The sequence below is a fragment of the Myxine glutinosa genome, chromosome 1, assembly GCF_964187855.1.
Source record: "Myxine glutinosa chromosome 1, kmMyxGlut1.1, whole genome shotgun sequence".
NCBI lineage: Eukaryota > Metazoa > Chordata > Myxini > Myxiniformes > Myxinidae > Myxine > Myxine glutinosa.
The window spans coordinates 393,309,194-393,330,189 of NC_136261.1; the positions used below are offsets into that span (position 1 = coordinate 393,309,194).

The 20,996-nt window shown below is 45.7% G+C and overlaps 1 long non-coding RNA gene across 1 annotated transcript in view; it reads left to right on the top strand.

Annotated features, from left to right (window-relative positions):
- Window positions 1-219: 219 nt before the first annotated feature.
- Window positions 220-20,996, top strand: part of LOC144889854 (uncharacterized) — a 35,675-nt gene continuing 14,898 nt past the window's right edge. Inside the window, exons 1-2 of the long non-coding RNA XR_013622116.1 lie at window positions 220-294; window positions 15,183-15,377. This is a non-coding gene — a long non-coding RNA (uncharacterized LOC144889854). The remainder of the gene's footprint in view (window positions 295-15,182; window positions 15,378-20,996) is intronic.

The window sequence follows — 20,996 nt, forward strand, 5'->3', positions numbered from 1 at the left end:
CGAGCTATCGCCGGCATCCCGAAAAATTACAAATTCCTAACGTCAGTTCCTGGCCGACCGGTTCGTGAAAGATTCCGGCTGAGTTTCCCCGGCTAAACCCAAGTAACATGGGAATAATTGTGACGGTTAAAGAAGAAGAGGGACGTCCTTGGCATGAGACAACGCTCGGGTTCTACGAGGCTACGTCATCGCGTTTTTCATGACGTCACGGGAGGAAGATCCTCTCCTCTCTGAGTTCAAATCCCGGAAGTGTTTTGGTGTTTGTACGTTTCTCAAACTTCATCACCAGGAGAGGTAACGTGTGTGTCTGTGTTCGTCATGGGATCGAGTGATAATGAAGTTATAAGTGATAATGAAGGTATAAGTGATAAATGTACAATGATCGAGTTTGGTTCGTTCCGTCATGAAGGAGGGTGGACACTAGACCTGTGTGGAGCCGGAGGGTTCGATTGGGAAGACACGTGTTGTCCGCAGGGTGACGGGGGATGTGTTTCGTCAGCAAACGTCAGCTTAATGCTTGGGAAGCGGCTCGCTTGATTCTATGGTTGGTGTACCCCTCTGTGGTGGTTTGGCCCCACAGTGGTGGTTCGGCCTCGCAGTGGTGGTTAGGCATCGCAGTGGTAGTTAGGCATCGCAGTGGTGGTTAGGCATCGCAGTGGTGCTTAGGCCTCGCAGTGGTGGTTAGGCCTCGCAGTGGTGGTTAGGCCTCGCAGTGGTGGTTAGGCCCTGCAGTGGTGGTTAGGCCCTGCAGTGGTGGTTAGGCCCTGCAGTGGTGGTTAGGCCCTGCAGTGGTGGTTAGGCCTCGCAGTGGTGGTTAGGCCCTGCAGTGGTGGTTAGGCCCCCAGTGGTGGTTAGGCCCCGCAGTGGTGGTTAGGCCCCGCAGTGGTGGTTAGGCCCCGCAGTGATGGTTAGGCCCCACAGTGGTGGTTAGGCCCCGCAGTGGTGGTTAGGCCTCGCAGTGGTGGTTAGGCCTCGCAGTGGTGGTTAGGCCTTGCAGTGGTGGTTAGGCCCCGCAGTGGTGGTTAGGCCCCGCAGTGGTGGTTAGGCCACGCAGTGGTGGTTAGGCCCCGCAGTGGTGGTTAGGCCCCGCAGTGGTGGTTAGGCCCCGCAGTGGTGGTTGGGCCTCGCCGTGGTGGTTGGGCCTTGCCGCAGCGGTGGTTCTCGCCACAGTGGTGGTTCTCGCCGAAGCGGTGGTTCTCGCCGCAGCGGTGGTTATGCCCCGCAGCGGTGGTGATGCCCCGCAGTGGTGGTTAGGCCCCGCAGTGGTGGTTGTGTGGCGCAGTTGTGGTTAGGCTCCTCCACGGTGGTTTGGCCCCACAGTGGTGGTGATTAGGCCCCGTCGCGGTGGTTCGGCCCCATTGTGAATGTGCATGTTATTGTTTGTACTTTTGAACATTTGTATTTTGTATTTTCATATCCATTAAATTGTATGATTTTCAGTTCATATAAATTATAAACGAAATATAATTTCCTGAGGTACAAAACAATTTGTTCAATTTTGATTGCTGCATTGCATCATCGCTTTTTCCACAGACACGAGATTTCATTCTTCATTGGTGAAGAATCACTTTAAAAACTCTCGAATCCGGATTTGAATCTTAACCAAAATTGAATCGAGTCTTCCTTGTCAGACACCCAACCTATCCACCAAGTTTATTCCAAATCCGTCTGACTTTTTGATATATCGTTTTTGGCCATATCTCTCAATGGTGAAAGAATCACTGAATACATTCAAGAAGCTGGATCCAGATCCAGATTTCCAGAGAGCCAGGAAACACTATCTATCTACTCTCAAGACTGAACTCTCAAACCTGTCTCCCTCTTCCAAATCCTGGTGGTATCTGGTCAAATCTGTTTCTGGAGTTTGTTCCCCTTCCATCCCCTCCCTTACCTCAAACGGCTACACAGCTGACTCTGCACGTGAAAAAGCCGAATGCCCCAACTCTGTGTTTGCCTCAAAATCTTGTGTCGCAAACCCATCTCTCTCTGTACCCACCATACCCAGTTGACCCCAGCTGCTCCTACACTATGTGTCCTTCTCTCCTGACAAGGTGGAGAAGTTTCTGTCAATCCCCGACTCTGATTCTGCAACTGGACCAGACTGCATCAGCCCACAGGTCCTAAAATCCTGCTTGCCACTCTTTCACACCCACTCTCTGTTCTCCTCACCCTCTCTTTTGCTCAAGGTCATTTGCCATCAGCTTGAAAATCAGCCAACATTACCTCTTTACACAAAAAAGGTGCAAAAACAGATCCTTGCAACAACAGACCAATCAGCCTGCTCCCAATCATCAGCAAAGACATGGAATCCATCATTGCTTCAAATATCAAATCCTTCCTCTTCTCCAATTGCTTCATCTCTGATCATCAATTTGGTTTCAGACCAGGTCACTCGACTCTGGACATGCTGCTTCTGCTGTCTCAACAATAGATGGAGGGTCCTCAATGTCAAACAGGAAATTAGAGCTGTCTCCCTTGACATATCACATGCCTTCGATACGGTCTGGCTCCCCGCTCTGCTCACCAAACTGTCCTCTCGTATCCATGGAAATCTCCATGCATTGACTGCAGACTTCCTCTCTGGTCATAATCAATGTGTGGCCCTGAATGAGTTTCTCTCATCTCCCCTTCCTGTTCAGGCTGGAGTTCCCCAAGGCAGTGTTCTGGGCCCTGTGCTTTTTCTGGTCTTCATCAATGATCTCTCTGACTCTCTTGAAAATCCTCTCTATCTCTTTGCTGATGACTCCACTCTCTGCCGCTCCATTCCTCATCCCTCAGATCGGCAGTCTGCAGCCTCCTCACTCTCTGCAGACCTGGACAAAATCACAGACTGGGCAAACAAGTGGAACATGTCTTTCAATCCTGACAAATCTCACACTCTTACGATGTCTCTCTGAAAAGACCGACTGGACAACCCTCCCATCTACTTTCTGAACAATCCTCTCCAAGAAGTTCTGTCACTCAAGCTCTTGGGTCTCACAATCTGCCATGATCTTTCCTGGGGAAACCACATTTCCAAGCTGGCCTCCAAAGCCAGTTGCCGACTGGCACACCTGAGCTCCTCACCACATACAAGGCTTTCAGCCGCAGCTCAATGGCATACTGCTCTCCCCTCTGGGCTGGTGCTCCTGCCTCACCTAGCTCGTCTTCACGCTGTTGAAACCAAAGCTTTCAGAATCATTGGAATCTCCCGCGATGAAGCTAACTCCGAGGGCCTTTCACTCACTCACCGCCAGCAGGTTGGTGGTCTTTCTGTCTTCTACCGACTCCTCTCTGGCCTAGCTCCCCCAGCTCCGTCTGTGCTCTGTCCGCCATATATTCCTACAGGACTCACAAGATCTGCCAGCAACTCTCTTATGGTGAAACTGCCAAAATCAAGACTCTGCTCACCTTCACTCCTTCATTCCTCTTTTCTCCCGCCTCTGGAACAAACTCCCTCACTCTCTTCAATCCCACTCCTCCCTCCAGGTCTTTAAAACAGCGGTTCATCACCATCTCTTATCTTCCCCCATCCAAAATCTTGATCTTTTCTACCCCCGTTAATTCACCCCAGATCCACTTTTTTGAAATACCGACTTCTTTCCTGTAAGTCCTAGCAGTGTCCATGTGTTTTATACCTCTCCCGCCACCCCCCCCCCCCCCCACCCACTTCCCATGCCTCCGCCCAAGCGCTCTCCCTCCCACAGATCTTCCGATGTCCCCGTTCTCTACTGTTGTACTTGTGTGCTTCCTCTCTCTCCCTATCTTGTCTCCCGCTCCTTTGATCATATGTTTTTGTGTCAGTTTGTTTTTATGTGATTAATGTTAGGTCTTACATTAGCCTCGATCTTGTACACACAAAAAAAGAAGGGCTTCATTAAAATCTAATCATTTCATCCTTGTCACATACGCTTTGGCTCTGTGCCATATTTCGTCCAAATCCATCCACAAAGTTTTGAGATCTTGTTCACAAACAAACAGACCGATGAAAAATCACTCCGAGAGCGACCCTTGGCAAAAGAGAACAAAGTAGAATGGCACTTGGTAGAGCATCCTTTTGACCATACAAATAAGTGGTGGTTGATTTTGGTGACCTAATATGCAAATAGCCTTCAAATTTCAAGTCAATCAGGTGAAAATTGAGGATTTTAGAAATGTGAAAATGTTGTTGACCTTTGGCCTATGTTGAGCTTTTGCCCGATGTTGACCTCAAAAATGGTGATTGAATTCAGTTCGTTGATATGCAAATCCTATTCAAATTGCAAGTCAATGTGATGAAAATTGAGAATTTTAGAAATTTGAAAAGATTGTTGAGTTTGGCCTATGTTGACTTTTTGGCCTATGCTGATCTCAAAAATCGTTGGTGGTTGAATCAAGTTCCCCGATATGAAAATCCTATTCAAATTGAAAGTCAATCGGATGAAAATTGAGGATTTTAGAAATTTGGGAAAAGTGGTTGACCTTTTTTATTTGTGATACAGGATCGAGGCTCGTGAAAGAGCAAACATTTATCACACAAAAAAATCAAACAGACACATAAAACATAATAAGGGGAGCGGTGGACAATATGGGGAGAGAAGGGGAAGCACACAAACACAACATTTGGGAGCAGGGACATCGGGAGATCTGTGGGAGGTAGAGGGCTTTGGGGGAGGAGGCGTGGGGCGGGGGAGAGGGGACCTTGTTCAAAATAAATAGGATTCTGTCAGACCACCAACCCCACCATTTGATGAAGTTTCGTGGAGATGAGTTAAAAATTTCGACCAGTTGGCAAGTATAAGTGAAAGGACAGACAAACGCACACAAACACACACGCAAAGCAGAGTTGTTGACATACTTGTCTAAAAAATTTTTTTGGCCAAGTAACAAACAGACAGGGGTGAAAACATGACCTCCATCCACCTTCGGTGGTGGAGGTAACAAGGTTGCGCTAAACGAGGTCTGATGGTATTTTAATTTTCTGCTCCTTCTAACATGTACGTAGTGTGTTCAAAAAGTATCCGACCTTTATTTTTCGTGCGTAAAAAAAAAGAAGCTAGGGAGGCGTTGATTGGTGCATGTATGTAGGCGATCCTAGAGTCCCTGTTTCAAGAGAGTTGTGTCAACTCAAATTTGGACGCCATTTTGTGTCTAAGTGTGTCGGATTAGATATACATGTACATTCGCGATATGGGGTGATATATTCTAAACCTGCTAAAAAAAAATTTACTACACATATTTAGTCTTATTATTACATACAGGTGATATTTGTTTTGTCAAAAACTCAGCTATTGCCGTGAAAAAGAGCTGTGTGGTGATATTAAAAGTGGTATGGCAATGCATATTACAAGCCAACACTGCATATAAGAGCTAACATTATAAGTAAGACAAACCAATGCTGTCGTTCTCTGAATTTTAATAACTTTTAGAAAGGAGTGTGGGCATATCCAATATTTTTAAAAGGGTGCCGAGAGCAATTCCGGTGTAGGACTTCCAGCCGACATATAGTCTAACACACTTAAAACAAATTCTGTACGCGGTATTGCCATATTTCTATAGTGTACAACTTTAGTTTAATCGACATTTATATTCAATTTCCATTGTAATGATTTAACAAGCTGCAAGTCAGCTTCTGTCTCTGACATAAGGAAAACGTCATCGGCATCTAGTAAGATTGAAACGTTCATTTATTACTACACCCTTGCCCAGAACTCTGATGGATATTGCCTGATCGATTAATATGTTTTATAGCTGGCGACTTAATTAGCACTTAATTTTCGACTGCGCCAAGCCGTAATTAAACAGAAAAAAAACTTTTAAAAATACCTGCAGTGTGCACGGTTCGTCTAGTCGAACAGATATGGAAAAGCACAGATAAGACGTCGTATTCACCATAACTTGTTTAATTTCACCAGGAACACGATGAGGCCAACACAGTAAACATTCAGTACAAAATTTGGTTCATACATTCAGTACAGAACATGATTCATACATTCAGACCGTAAGAAAACTCTGCCCGTAATACAACACTCTGACCAGACCAACACTTCATCCCACTACGTTCACTCCTCACAAGTGAAACTCATCACTACTCCGTTCACTCCTCACAAGTGAGACTCATCACTACTCCGTTCACTCCTCACAAGTGAGACTCATCACTACTCTGTTCACTCCTCACAAGTGAGACTCATTACTACTCCGTTCACTCCTCACAAGTGAGACTCATCACTACTCCGTTCACTCCTCACAAGTGAGACTCATCACTACTCCGTTCACTCCTCACAAGTGAAACTCATCACCACTCCGTTCACTCCTCACAAGTGAAACTCATCACTACTCCGACAAGTGAAGACTTGAATATGACTACAGATGGAGAGACTGCTCATGATACGGCGAGAAGAGACCTCATCTGTCTTCTGCGATGAGTGCAAGAGACCTCATGACAGCCACGTGGATGAGAAGAGACCCCGTATGAAGAGAAGAGACCCCGGGAGTTCACATGACCATTTCACTTCTTTCACACCACACACACAGCCTGCTTTCCTCGACAACACGTGTAGAAAAGACAGTATTTCCTATCTCTTGCACCTATATTGCAGCCTCAACCAATTACAGGTTGCCACTCTGGTCACATGACCAACATCACACAACTTGAGCTCAATGTCCTCTGTCAACTCACAAGCGCTCTCTGCGCCTGACTGCACACGACACCATTTCCCCCACTCGAATGCCCAACACAAGGAAGCTCACACAGGCGACAAACCAGTCTATTTCCCACTATATAACAAATATACATAGAGAATAGCTCCAGCTCTTTCGTCTGACTTTTGCTTCCCAAATTTGTCTTCTGACTTTATCACTTGGAAATCTATACATCTTATATTTCCCAGATTGGTTTGAACAACCAAAAGCAGAACAACCAGTCATTTTGTTTGGCAATAAACAACATTCCCGTACCAAGCTGACGTTCACGCACGGTGAAGTTAGACACAAAATGGCGCCACGAAATCACGTGACCAGAAATCTCGGGTCAGCGCATGGCGCAACTCTCTTTATACAGGGACTCTAGGCGATCCTAATGCGCACGCGTGAATTTTTTCCCACCTGCAGAAGCTGTCATTCGACGGCAGACCGCCGATGAGTGAGGAAATGTAAGTGAGCGCCGTCGGATTTTCGTTTTTGACAAAATGACGGAAAAACTTGAACAACGCAACTGCATAAAATTTTGTGTTTCATCAAACTTGCATCAAAACTGCAAATTGGTTTCTGGGTCGTACCCATAAACCCAGGACTCATCGCCAGTGATCACTGTGTTGAGGAAGCTGGGATCGCTGTTCACAGTCTCCAGCATGTCCTGTGCGATCTCCAAACGGAGTTGCTTCAGCTCAATCGTTCGCAGCTTTGGTACGAACTTCGCTGAGATTCTCCTTTTTTTTTTTTTCTTTTTTTTTTTCTTTTTTTTTCTTTTTTTTTTGTATACAAGATCGAGGCTCGTGAAAGAGCGAACATTAATCACACAGAAAGATAAACAGACACATAAAACAAATAACATCGGGAGCGGTAGACAAGATGGGGAGAGAGGGGGAAGGACACAAACACAACATTTGAGAGCAGGGACCGAGAGACATGGAGACATCGAGAGATCTGTGGGAGGGAGAGGGCTTTGGGGGGGAGGCATGTGAAGGAGGGGAGGCATGTGAAGGGGGGGGGGGGGTGGGAGAGGTATAAACATATGGACACTGCCAGGATTTCCAGGAAAGAAGTTGGAATTTCAAGCAAGGTGGATCTGGGGTGAATTAGTGGGGGTAGAAAAGATCAAGATTATGGATGGGGGAAGATAAGAGATGGTGGTGAACAGCTGTTTTAAAGACCTGGAGGGAGGAGAGGGATTGAAGGGAGTGTGGAAGTTTGTTCCACAGGCGGGAGAAAAGAGGAATGAAAGAGTGAAGGTGAGCAGAGAGCCGAGATTTCGGCAGTTTAACCATCAGAGGGTTGCTGGCAGATCTTGTGCGACCTGTAGGAATATTTGGGGGACAGAGCACAGAGAGAGCTGGGGGAGCAAGGCCGGAGAGGAGTCGGTAGAAGACAGAAAGGCCACCTACCTGCCTGCGGTGAGTGAGTGAAAGGCCCTCAGAGATAGCTTCATCGCGGGAGATTCCAATGATTTTGAAAGCCTTGGATTCAACAGCGTGAAGCCGAGCCAGGTGTGAGGCAGGAGCACCAGCCCATAGGGGAGAACAGTATTCCATTGAGCTGCAGATGAAAGCCTTGTATGTGGTGAGGAGCTCAGGTGTGCCGAGGAAGGACTTCGCACGATGGAGGATGCCCAGTCGGCGACTGGCTTTGGAGGCCAGCTTGGAAATGTGGTTTTCCCAAGAAAGATCATGGCAGATAGTGAGACCCAAAAGCTTGAGTGACAGAACTTCTTGGAGAGGATTGTTGAGAAAGTAGATGGGAGGGTTGTCCAGTCGATCTTTTCGGAGAGACATAGTAAGAGAGTGAGATTTGTCAGGATTGAAAGACATGTTCCACTTGTTTGACCAGTCTGTGATTTTGTCCAGGTCTTCAGAGAGTGAGGAGGCTGCAGACTGCCGATCTGAGGGAAGAGGAATGGAGCGGCAGAGAGTGGAGTCATCAGCAAAGAGATAGAGAGGATTTTCCAGAGAGTCAGAGAGATCATTGATAAAGACCAGAAAAAGCACAGGGCCCAGCACACTTCCTTGGGGAACTCCAGCCTGAACAGGAAGGGGAGATGAGAGAAATCCATTCAGGGCCACACGTTGACTACGACCAGAGAGGAAGTCCGCAAGCCATGCATGGAGATTTCCATGGATACCATAGGAGGAGAGTTTGGTGAGCAGAGCTGGGTGCCAGACCGTATCAAAGGCCCTTGATATGTCAAGGGAGACAGCTCTGATTTCCTGTTTGGCATTGAGGACCTCCATCCATTGTTGAGACAGCAGAAGCAGCATGTCCAGAGTAGAGTGACCTGGTCTGAAACCAAATTGATGATCAGAGATCAAGCCATTGGAGAAGAGGAAAGATTTCATATCCGAAGCAATGATGGATTCCATGACTTTGCTGATAATTGGGAGCAGGCTGATTGGTCTGTAGTTGCAAGGATCTGTTTTTGCACCTTTTTTGTGTAAAGCGGTAATGTTAGCTGATTTCCAGGATGCTGGCAGATGAACTTGAGCAAAAGATAGGGTGAAAAGAACAGAGAGAGGGTGAGATAGAGCGACAGAGCAGGATTTTAGGACCCGTGGGCTGATGCCGTCTGGTCCAGTTGCAGAATCAGAGTCGAGGTTTGACAAAAACTCCTCCACCTTGTCAGGAGAGAAGGACACAGAGTCCAGGAGCAGTTGGGTTCGACTGGGAAAGGTGGGAACAGAGAGAGACGGGTTTGGGACTAAGGATTTCGAGGCGAACACAGAGTTGAGGCATTCGGCTTTGTCACGTGTGATGTCAACTGTGTGGCCATTTGAGGTAAGGGAGGGGATGGAGGGAGAACAAACACCAGAAACGGATTTGACCAGATGCCACCAGGATTTGGAGGAAGGAGACAGGTTTGAGAGTTTATTCTTGAGTGAGGAGAGATAGTGCTTCCTGGCACTCCTGAGGGTAGACACACACTTGTTCCGAGCTTGGTGGAAGGAACTGAGATTTCCTTCAGTTGGATTAGCCTTCCAAGAGGCAAAGGCAAGTTGTTTCAGGGCAACTGCCTCACCACAAGATTCAGTGTACCATGGACGGGAGGAAGGGTAAGACAATTGAAGGCGAGATGGGATAAATCTGTGCATGAGAGAGATCAGTTTGCTTTGGAAGAATTCCCAGGAAGGATTGATGTCAGAGGCAGTGGAGATGGGAGACCAATCCAGACGATTGATGGCTGCTTGAAGACCGTCCCAGTCGGCCTGAGTGAAATGCCAGACTCGTCGACGCTGAGGAGGCTCTCTGAGAATGGCCAGAGAGATGTCCACTTTGACAAGCACATGATCAGAAGAACCGATTGGAGCAGAAGAAGAGCAGCAGACATTAGCAGGGAAGTTTGTCATAACCAAGTCTAGAAGAGAAGATACTCCATTGGCTGAGATCCGGGTCGGGAAATTGACAGATTGTGTCAATCCCAGTGAGTCACAGAAGTCCTTTGCTGAGGTGCCATGACTAGTGAGAGAGGAACCCACACCCAACCAGGTGGCATGATGACAGTTGAAGTCACCACATATGAGGAAGAGAGAGTTGGGATGAGTGGATAGAAGTTGGTCCATGTTGTCAGACATTGAAATGTAGATGGAGTCATCACTGTTTGGGGGACGGTACAGAACACATATGAACAAAAGGTGGGAGCGGAGAGGAAGCCGTAACCAGAGGTACTCCTGCGGGTGAGGAGGAAAGAGAGCAGTGCAAGGAGAGTGAGGAAGAGAGTTTTTGACAAAGATAGCCACCCCACCACCAGGCCGAGGCTCAGGTCTATCATACCGGAGGAGGGAGTAACCAGGAAGAGATATTAAGGAATCAGAGACATCTTGAAGGAGGAAAGTCTCTGTTAAGCAGATCAAGTCTGGATTGTCAGAAGCAACCTGTATGGAGAGATCAGTCAGGTTTGAGCGAAGGCCCCGGATGTTTGAGGTCCATACCGTTAATGAAGAGAGAGGGGGAGCATCGGGTACAGGACAGGGGAGGGGAGGAGTAGGGTAAGATGAAGGATGAGAGGGGGAGGTAGGGAGAGCAGTTGATAGTGTTTCAGATGTTGCAGAAGAGTTCCAAGAAAGGGAAGGATGAGGAGGATGAAAGGTTTGATGGTGAAGGGATGCGGCACAGTGAGGGGTTGTTTGAGGGGGGGGCAGAGGAAAGTAGAAGGTTTGGGGGGGTGGAGGTATGAGATAGAAGGGAGACGAAGTGGGGAGGAGGCAGCTTGGAGGAGGAGGGGGGAGGAGAGAGAATTGGAGAGGAATGGTATGGGGGGAGAATTGAATGGGAGGGATTGGGGGGGAGTTTTGAAGGGGAGGAGTGAGGGGGGAGTTTAGGAGGGGAGGGGCAAGGGGGGAGTTTTGGAGGGAAGGGGAAAGGGGGGAGATCAGGAGTGGAGGGGCAAGGGGGGGGATTAGGAGGGGAGGGGCAAAGGGGAAGTTTAGGAGGGGAAGGGCAAGGGGGGAGTTTAAGAGTGGAGGGGCAAGGGGGAAGTTTCAGAGTGTAGGTGCAAGGGGGGGGATTTGGATGGGAGGGGCAAGAGGGGAGTTTAGAAAGTGGATGATTAATGAAAGACGAACATTGATAACAAATTGGGTTTGTTGTGATTTTCAAGTTAGCAATCCGATTCAGAATGATGGAGGAGGGATGGAATGAATGTGAATTTAGACCATGTAGTGAGGGAGACGTATAAGATATTGAATTTCTTTTTTTTGAAGTGGAATGAGTTGGAGAGGAAATTGAGAAAAGCCTTTTAAATAGGAAGAAAAACAGCGTGTTGTAATATACCACTGAATAAAAAACAGAAGGGGAAAGGTTAAACATATTTAAATAATATTTAAACAGAACTATGAACAATCTTATATGCACAAAAATACCAACGGGGGGAGAGCCGAGAGGGACCACCACGAGTCACGTGAACAGGGCAAATGGTGGATGGCAAGGAGATAATGGGGGCGGGGCGAACAGCACACCTGGACAGAAAATACAGGATGAGACAACAGTACACGTGGAGAAAAGAAAATAAATGTTTTTGTTTTTTTTGTTTTTTTGGGGGGGGGGGCGGTGGGGATTTAGAACGTTAGACAGTATTATGTTCGGGGTAGAAGGGAAAAAACCAAGAGCCAAGCAAAACACGCTTAAGTTAACAAAACACCGACGGGGGTACAACTACAAGGCCACACACGAGGAGCAGAACACGATTAATTAATTACGAGTTACAGGAAATTCAAACCAAAACTAACTATAACCAAACAATATCGCATGGACGATAAAATAACGAGTTGAAATTTGACAATCTATCTGGGGAAATGGGGGAGAAACACGTGGTCGAAGAACGAACGAACGAATAAGAATGAATAAACGAATGAGCACAGAGAAGGTAATGTCTTTTTTTTTTGTTTTTTTGAGTTGAGATTTACATAAGGAAGTAGGCTTTGGGGTGGAAAGACTGCGAAAACAGAGAACGAAAGTTATTGGATCACAAACGACAGGCGCTGAGAGAAAAACAAAGCCTCAAGGTTGTACAGTGTACACTGTACAAGACCTCAAGACGACACGAATTAACACGATTTTCAATACAGGTATGAAAGATTTGCACCGAAAATCTTTGACGGGACAATATACGTACATACACCATAAAAGAAATACAGTTATAACGAAAATACAAATTGGAACAATTACTTAACTTCGATTTCGATGGAGAGCGTGTGGAGCTGCGAAAAAACGAACCATCGCCAGCAAGACCGGAAACGGAAGTCAAAACGGAAGTCTTAACTTCGATTTCGATGGAGAGCGTGTGGAGCTGCGAAAAAACGAACCATCGCCAGCAAGACCGGAAACGGAAGTCAAAGTCCTGAAGCCCAAATCCTCCTCCATAATGGAATGAACGGTGTTGAATCTTGCGGATCGTTTCCACTTGGGAATCGCCAAGCTTTACACAAAATTTGATGCAGTAGCGTTGTTCAAGTTTTTCCGTCATTTTGTCAAAAACGAAAATCCGACGGCGCTCACTTACATGTCCTCACTCATCGGCGGTCTGCCGTCGAATGACAGCTTCTGCAGGTGGGAAAAAATTAACGTGTGCGCATTAGGATCGCCTACATACGTGCACCAATCAACGCCTCCTTAGCTTCTTTTTTTTTATGCACGAAAAATAAAGGTCGGATACTTTTTGAACACAGTAATACATTAATGGCTTGAGACTTAAAGCTGAGAGGAAGTGGCTCGTTCAGGTCTGGAGGGGATTATATGGAGCATGGCTAATCCAAGAAATTCAAAGGAAGATGAAATTGAGTGAAGGAAGCAAAACAAAAGTCTGAAGAGTCAAAAGCACGTTTATGTACCTCGATGACGATATGTTCGTCGGACTCCATAAAGCCTTTATACAACCTTGTTTGGAATATGCTCGCTCTGTGGAGTTTGTAGAAGTTGATTTATATTGGTTCCTTCAGAAATATACAAAGGAGAACAACAAGATTTGTCCATATCCCTGAAAGGACTCATTTATGATGAAAGCCTTGGGAAAATTGAATCTTTCAACTCCAATCTATCGAGGTGCACCTGAATGCATGGACATGGAGACCTTCAAGATGCTCAATAAACATGTCAAGGTGAAGATCATCTACAGCCTGATGCTCCCGTAAACAGAGGATACTCAATCAAACTGCCAAGTGATTTCCTGCGTCAAAGTTTCTTGTATAGGAGCTTGCGGGAAGCATTGGAGAATGTTGACTTTTCCACACCAGAAAAAGGTGTTTTTTGGTTGTTTTTCTTTGGTTTTTTTTGCATACAAGATCGAGGCTCGTGTAAGAGCTAACATTGATCACAAAAAGGGTTGTCCAGACGGTCTTTTCATAGAGACATAGTAAGAGTGTGAGATTTGGCAGGATTGAAAAACATATTCCACTTGTTTGACCAGTCTGTGGTTTTGTCCAGGTTTGCAGAGAGCGAGGAGGCTGCAGACTGCCGATCTGAGGGATGAGGTATGAAAGCCCGCTTGGAGTTTGCAAAAGAGCACCTAAAGGACTCTCAGACTGTGAGAAACAAGATTCTGTGGGCTTTCATGTGTCTTTCACTGAGGAGAGGCTTCCGTCTTGACATTCTGCCATAAAGCCCAGATTGGTGGAGTGTTGCAGTGATGGTTGTCCTTCTGGAAGTTTCTCCCATCTCCACACAGGATCTCTGGAGCTCAGCCAGAGTGACCATCGGGTTCTTGGTCACTTCTCTTACCAAGGCCCTTCTCCCCCGATTGCTCAGTTTGGCCGTGCGGCCAGCTCTAGGAAGAGTCCTGGTTGTTCCAAACTTCTTCCATTTAAGAATTATGGAGGCCACTGTGCTCTTGGGAACATTCAATGCAGCAGAAATTTTTTTGTCGGCTTCCCCAGATCTGTGCCTCGACACAATCCTGTCTCTGAGCTCTGCAGGCAGTTACTTCGACCTCATGGCTTGGTTTTTGCTCTCATATGCATTGTCAGCTGTGAGACCTTATATAGACAGATGTGTGCCTTTCCAAAATCAATTGAATTTACCACAGGTGGACTCCAATCAAGGTGTAGAAACATCTCAAAGATGATCAAGAGAAATGGGAGGCACCTGAGCTAAATTTCAAGTGTCATAGCAAAGGGTCTGAATACTTATGTCAATGTGATATTTCAGTTTTTTCTCTTTAATAAATTTGCAAAACTTTCTAAAATCCTGTTTTCTCTTTGTCATTATGGGGTATTGAGTGTAGATTGATGAGGGAAAAAATGAATTTAAACTATTTCAGCATAAGGCTGCAACATAACAAAATGTGAAAAAAGTGAAGGGGTCTGAATACTTTCTGAATGCACTGCATGCAAAACCACTTCGTAATTTATTTAACTTATTCAAAATTATTAATTTATTATTAATAATTTATTCAAAGTATTATTAAACTTATTAATTTATTCAAAGGGAGATTGTGTTTAATAAATTCAATGAAAAAAGATCACAAGCTGGGCAAACACTTGAAATTTGTCCTTCAATCCTGACTTCCCACAGACATGTTCCAGAGGAATGTTGTTGTTCCATCTGATTTCTTAAAACTGGTTTCTTATTTATTACCTGAAAGTTATTGATGTGGGGAAACTGTCTGCATATTAGCAAATCTGTGGCATGGATTACATCTGAGCACAAATACCCAGGCTTCATACACATCACCTGTGCTTGTGTGTAAGGCCTTCTCACCATTGAATGTCTTCATTCTAACATTTCTGAATAGGCCGAGATTTTACAAAAATATCTAAACTTTTGAATGTTTTATATGTGGCCAAATCAACATTCACATCAACATGTAATACAATTACAGTATTGTCTTAAGACATGCAGCTTTGTTTTTTTGGGGTCACAGGGTGTGCGTTAGTGTGTGGTGAAAGTTAAAAGTACTGTAACTGATTTAAACAGAAGATAAAGCCTCAAGTACAGAGGTTCTTCACATATTGGCACATTGTCAGATTAAGGTACTCAGAGTGGAGGGAATATCAGGAAGAGTGGGATGTTTTTTGCCTGTAAAGGTTCACGCACCATGTACGCTCAAGTTGGCTCTGAGAAGGATTCCTGTCATGTGCAACCGGAATTGGAACAGCCGACTGTGCTTGCGTGTGGAATGAAGGTTGAGGAGCTGGAAGCATTTCCCGAGATTCTGCAGATAAAAATAGAGGATGTGAACTCCTTTGGTCTGGCGGAGGAGCAAAGCTACCATCTCAATGGTGAGTTGTGTGAATCACTTCTGATGATATCTGTGTATGTTTGGTGCCCTCTTTGTACACTTAATGAAGGCTCCTGAAAGAGCTCGAGCAGAATGGAAGGGAATAAAATGTAAAGAGGAAATAACAATAGTAGAGTATAAGTGACAGTGAGATGAAGGGGAGGGGACATGGGGTGACCAAGCTGTGCAGAAGTTGAAGGAAACACAGGAATAAGAGGAAGGGGAAAGTGTGGATGATGAAACCAATCAACGAACAAACGAAAAGAGGTGAAAAGAGGTGAGGTGAGGTGATTGGTGGGCGGGGGGGGGGGGGGGGGGGGCAGGGGTGTTGGGGAAAAATCACAATTACCTGAAAAAGGGAATGCTTTGAAATGGGGGTCACTTGGGGGTGGAAAGCATGATGGTTGGATGGAGGATGATCTGGGATTGTGATGAACAGTTGTCTTGAAGACTTGGTGGGAAGAATGAGATGGAAGAGAATGTGGAAGTTGTTTCCACAGGTGGTTAAAAAGGGGAATGAAAGGGTGAAGGTGAACAGTTTTCCTACATTTTGGGAGTTTCACCAGAAGGGATTGCTGGTGGACGTGTTCCCTGCAGAAACCTTTGGGGCAGGGGTGGGGGCAACGCATGGAAGGAGCAGAACAGAAAGGAGACAGGATAAGAAAGAGATACCACTAACCTGTCTGTGCAGTGAATGTGATGGGCTCATAGACTCAGTTTCATCACGGAAGATTCCAACTATCTTGATGCCTTGGTTCCACAGCGTCCAGCTGAGCAAGGTGTGAGGCAGGGGTGCAAGCCCCTCGGGGTTGCTGTGTACTTTGAGCTGTGGTTCCATCCTCCAGCACAAGAAAATTCCCCTCGTGAGGTCAAGTGCACGAGTTAGTGTACGTTGAGCTGTGGTTCTATCCTTCAATGTCAGACAATCCCCTCATGAGGCAAACTGTGCGCACTGAAACGACTCTGGTGAAACAAGGAAAAGCAGAGGATTGTGGTGGATTATTAATTTTCATTCATTCGCATTTGTCTCTGCTCGGCGTCTTGGAGATAATTATTCTCCAACAGTCTTGTCGCCCGTTTGGGAGTCTGAGTCCATTACAATTTACATGTTTTAAAAGCCAATTGATATCTCTCACCTGTCACTGGAGGAAACAACCAATCGGCTCTCACCTCATCAATCATCCCCAGTTGTGACTATCATTCGATAGTTAGTCAACACAAGGCTCTTCGCGTCAAAGACGGCTGAATAAAGCAACCAAGAAAAGCTCTGCAACATAAGGCCATTTCAAGCTCTATCCAAATTCTTGCACAGCGGCAGGCATTTCTAAGTCGCACAAGTATGAAAACCCCAACAATACAAGCTCACATCCGCCACTGTTCATCACTTGTTGGCGAATCGTCAGCAATAGTTGACGGAACGCTGTTCTGTGGAGGAATTCAGGTCATTCAATGCTCATTTACACTGGGACCTTGGTTTGCTGCATTGTTAACATTCATCCATAGGATGGTGCACACATTGATGAATTCAATGCATGCGATAAACCAGGATGGCAGTTTATATATACTAGGGCATGCCCGTACTATATATATATCTAAAATTATATCCCCCCCCCTCTATTTACATGAAATGGTTTGGTCCATGAAATGTTTTGGTCCATTCGCAACGCCAAAGCGAACGGCGAACGCTTTACATGAAATGGTTTGGTTCATGAAATGTTTTGGTCCATTCGCAACGCCAAAGCGAACGGCGAACGGCTTGCGAGTACAGTGACAATCCCCCCCCCCCCCTCTATTTACATGAAATGGTTTTAATTAGTTTTAAAACATAGTTTAACGCCAACATAGCGGCAACATAGTTTGCCAACGTGAAATAAATGAATACGCTCTCAAATGTGCCGTCCGAGGCAGAGTGTGTTCGCCACGTTCGGCACACGCGATAGCTCGCTGCTCTCTGATTGGTTGAATCGTTTTTTGGACATAGCTCGGTAACTACTTCTGCGATTAATTAAAAACCTTGAAAAGGCACATCCTCGGGTCCCCAGCAATATACCTGGCAAGTTTCAAGTATATCGGACCCGTGGTTGTCGAGAAACAGCGGTCACAGACAAACAAACACACACACAGACACACACACACACACACACAGACACACACACACACACACACACACACAGAGATTGCTGGAATTATAGATAGATTTATCCAGATTTGAACTCAGACAATGCAGCTCAGACGTCTGTGCACAACTTTAAGGTATCTTGCCAGTCCAGTCCTTCAATACCATTAATCAACACATGATTAGCTCACCTGGAACGTAGTTCCGGGCAGTTTATGCGATGGCGTCAGTCCGTAAACACTTGCAACTTCTTCTCCGAAACTGCTGAGGGGATTGTGACGAAACTTGGCATAAATGATATATGGTACGTTGTGACTAAAGTTTGTTCACGTCATTAGAAAAAAAAACAGGGTTTAAGAGGGTCGACTGGGGGTCAAAGTGGATCCAGGTTTGACCCCCAAAATAGGTATTTGCTTTTTTTCTTTGAAACTACAAACACACAATTTTGATGAAACTTGACCACAACCTTCACCAAACGTGATGTACCAAAGTTTGTTCACAGCATTAAAAAATAATCGGCCCTTCAAGGGGTCTGTGGAAGTCGTGGGGGGAAGGGTTGCCCCCCCCCCCTCACAAAGTAGGTATTTGGTCTTTTCTCTGAAACTACACACGCAATTTCAATGAAACTTCACCACAACCTTAATCACCTGTGATGTATCAATGTTTGTTCAAGGCATTAGAAAATTGGGGTCTGAAGAGGTATACATGGTGAGGAGGGGGAGGGGTTGCCCCCCAAAAATGTTTTTGTTTGTTTGCTTTAAGTCTTATGATTATGTTCGTATTATTGTACACTAGCAGACAGTACCCGCCCTACGGGCGGGGCTTCAATTGGGAAGCCCAAATGAAAAGGTAAAATATCAGAAATTGAAGGCTTTTTTATTTTAAACTATTCATATAAACATCTGTTGAATCATATCACACGCAAATCATCAAAATCTGAACAGTACATGGCTAAACAGTACATGGACGATCACGTACCACGTACGTCTCGTGTCTCGCTTGCTCTAATGTTGTCCCGATAATGATCCTTCCCCAGGTTCACCGACGGAAACCTTGTTGCGACTTTTACTTCCCCGAGACAGTCAAGTTCGCTCATCTTTTCGGTCCACCGGCACGAGCCGAGAACGGCCCGTGCAGGGGCTGATCCAAGGATCTCATCAAACTGTCCGATCGGTAGTAGCGACAGGCGGTGTGTACAAAGGGCATGGACTTGATCAACGTGAGCTCATGACTCGTGCTGACTGGGAATTCCTCGTTCGTGGGACACTGTCTCAAGCCCCAGTCCCCATCACTGATGGGGCTCAGCGGTTTACCCGAGCCTGACGGCAAAGGGCAAGGTACACGCTGGCCCGTCCAGTGTAGCGCGCGTGCAGCCCCGGACATCGAAGGGCATTAAACGTTCATTAAACATTAAACGTTCATTAAAGGATTACGAAAAGAAAAACATTACGAAATTACGTTCACACCATCACGTCAAACACTACCATGAACACATACATCGTCACAACATCGTCGCAATGAGAACATCGTCACAATGAACGTTATGCGAACGCAAATGTTATGCGGGAGTCCAAACCTGGGAATGCTGGAGACCAAAGCTGAAATTGGGAAAACTAAATAGCCTATTTTACTCCTGGAGATCCGAGGATTAGCCACCCAAAATATCTTTGCGATCGGTTCAGCAGTTTTTATGGTTCCTTCGAACAGACAGACGGACATTTGGTGAATTATAGTAAGATCGTCACAATGAGAACATCGTCACAATGAACGTTATGCGAATGCGAATGTTATGCGGGAGTCCAAACCTGAGAATGCTGGAGACCAAAGCTGAAATTGGGGAAACTAAATAGCCTATTTTACTCCCATGGGTCCCGGGATTACCCACCCAAAATATCTTTGCGATCGGTTCAGCAGTTTTTACGGTACCTTCGAACAGACAGACGGACATTTGGTGAATTATAGTAAAGACTAGCAATGTTACCCGCCCTACGGGTGGGGCTTCAATTGGGATGCCCGAATGAAAAGGCTAAATATCAGAAATTGAAGGCTTTTTTTTCTTTTAAACGATTTATATAAACATCTGTTAAATCTCGATCGGTGCAGCCATTTGTGCGGCACCTGGGAAAATAACGTCATGTGGGAGCAAGTATCAGCAGGATGTGTGAGTCCACGTTTCTGATCCTCCTTCATGCCGAAGTAGCCCACCACTTCTCCAAGCATTCCGCTCTTCAGATCCGCCATGACAGATATAAGCTTGATACTGAAGACGCGTGCAGTTAGTACTCCCGATGTTGTATGTACTCCTGTGTCCTCTAACAACCCGTGTCCTGATAAAAGGTCTTTGTCCGGGGTCACCGAGCTCGATCGGTGCAGCCGTTTGTGCGGCACCCAGGAAAACAACATCGTCACAATGAGAACAATGAACGTTATGTGAACGCGAATGTTATGCGGGAGTCCAAACATGAGAATTCTGGAGACCAAAGCTGAAATTGCGAAAACTAAATAGCCTATTTTACTCCTGGAGATCCCAGGATTATCCACCCAAAATATCGTGCAGATCGGTTCAGCAGTTTTTACGGTACCTTCGAACAGACAGACAGACAGACAGACAGATGGACATTTGGTGAATTATAGTAAGATATGGAGAAGGCATATTAATAATTTTATCAAAAGGTCAAAAGTCAGCGTCACATCAGATCATCAATTTTCATGTGATTTATGTGAAATTTTTATAACTAGCAAAGGTACCCGCCCTACGGGCGGGGCTTCAAATGGGAAGCCGAAATGAAAAGGCAAAATATCAGAAATTGAAGGCAGAATTTTTTTATTTTAAACGATTCATATAAACATCCGTCAAATCATATCGCACGTAAATCATCAAAATCAAAACAGTATCTTTAGAATTTCAATAACAGCCACATCACTGTTCATATCGGTAAATATTGTTGAGGATTCAGGGTTGGCGCTCCCTTTACCAAGGGGAGGGGGGGGGGGTTAGTCCCCTTGTCCGTGACTGACCGACCCGAGTCCTTTGGAAGTTATAACGCTCCTCCGCGGACGAGATTGGCCAGGGTGATTGGTCAAGATGGAGTCCCAAATACCTGCGTGCCAATCCCTCCGCGAAGCAGGGAAATAACTCCCGCTCGAACCACGGACAGGTGGAAATTGCCGAGCGGTTTAGCAATCCGCGATTCGAGCCATTAGCAAAAAGACTAACCCGATTCTGAGCGGTTCTAATTGTGCCACGTATACTCAATTGAGAAATCACGAAAACGATTGGATGGCGAGGAAACCAAAAGGTAGGAAGAACAGATTTATTAATTACGTACAAAAACCCGAAGAGGAAACGAAAGAAGGGCATGTACAAAGGAAGAAGAAGAAGCAGCAAACACCAGGCAAGCCTTAAACAGTCTTAATTAACACGCCCAGGACAACACAAACAGACTTACACGAAAGGGGAATAGCAGGAAGGAAGGTCCAAGCAGATGGGCAGCATGGGCTCCG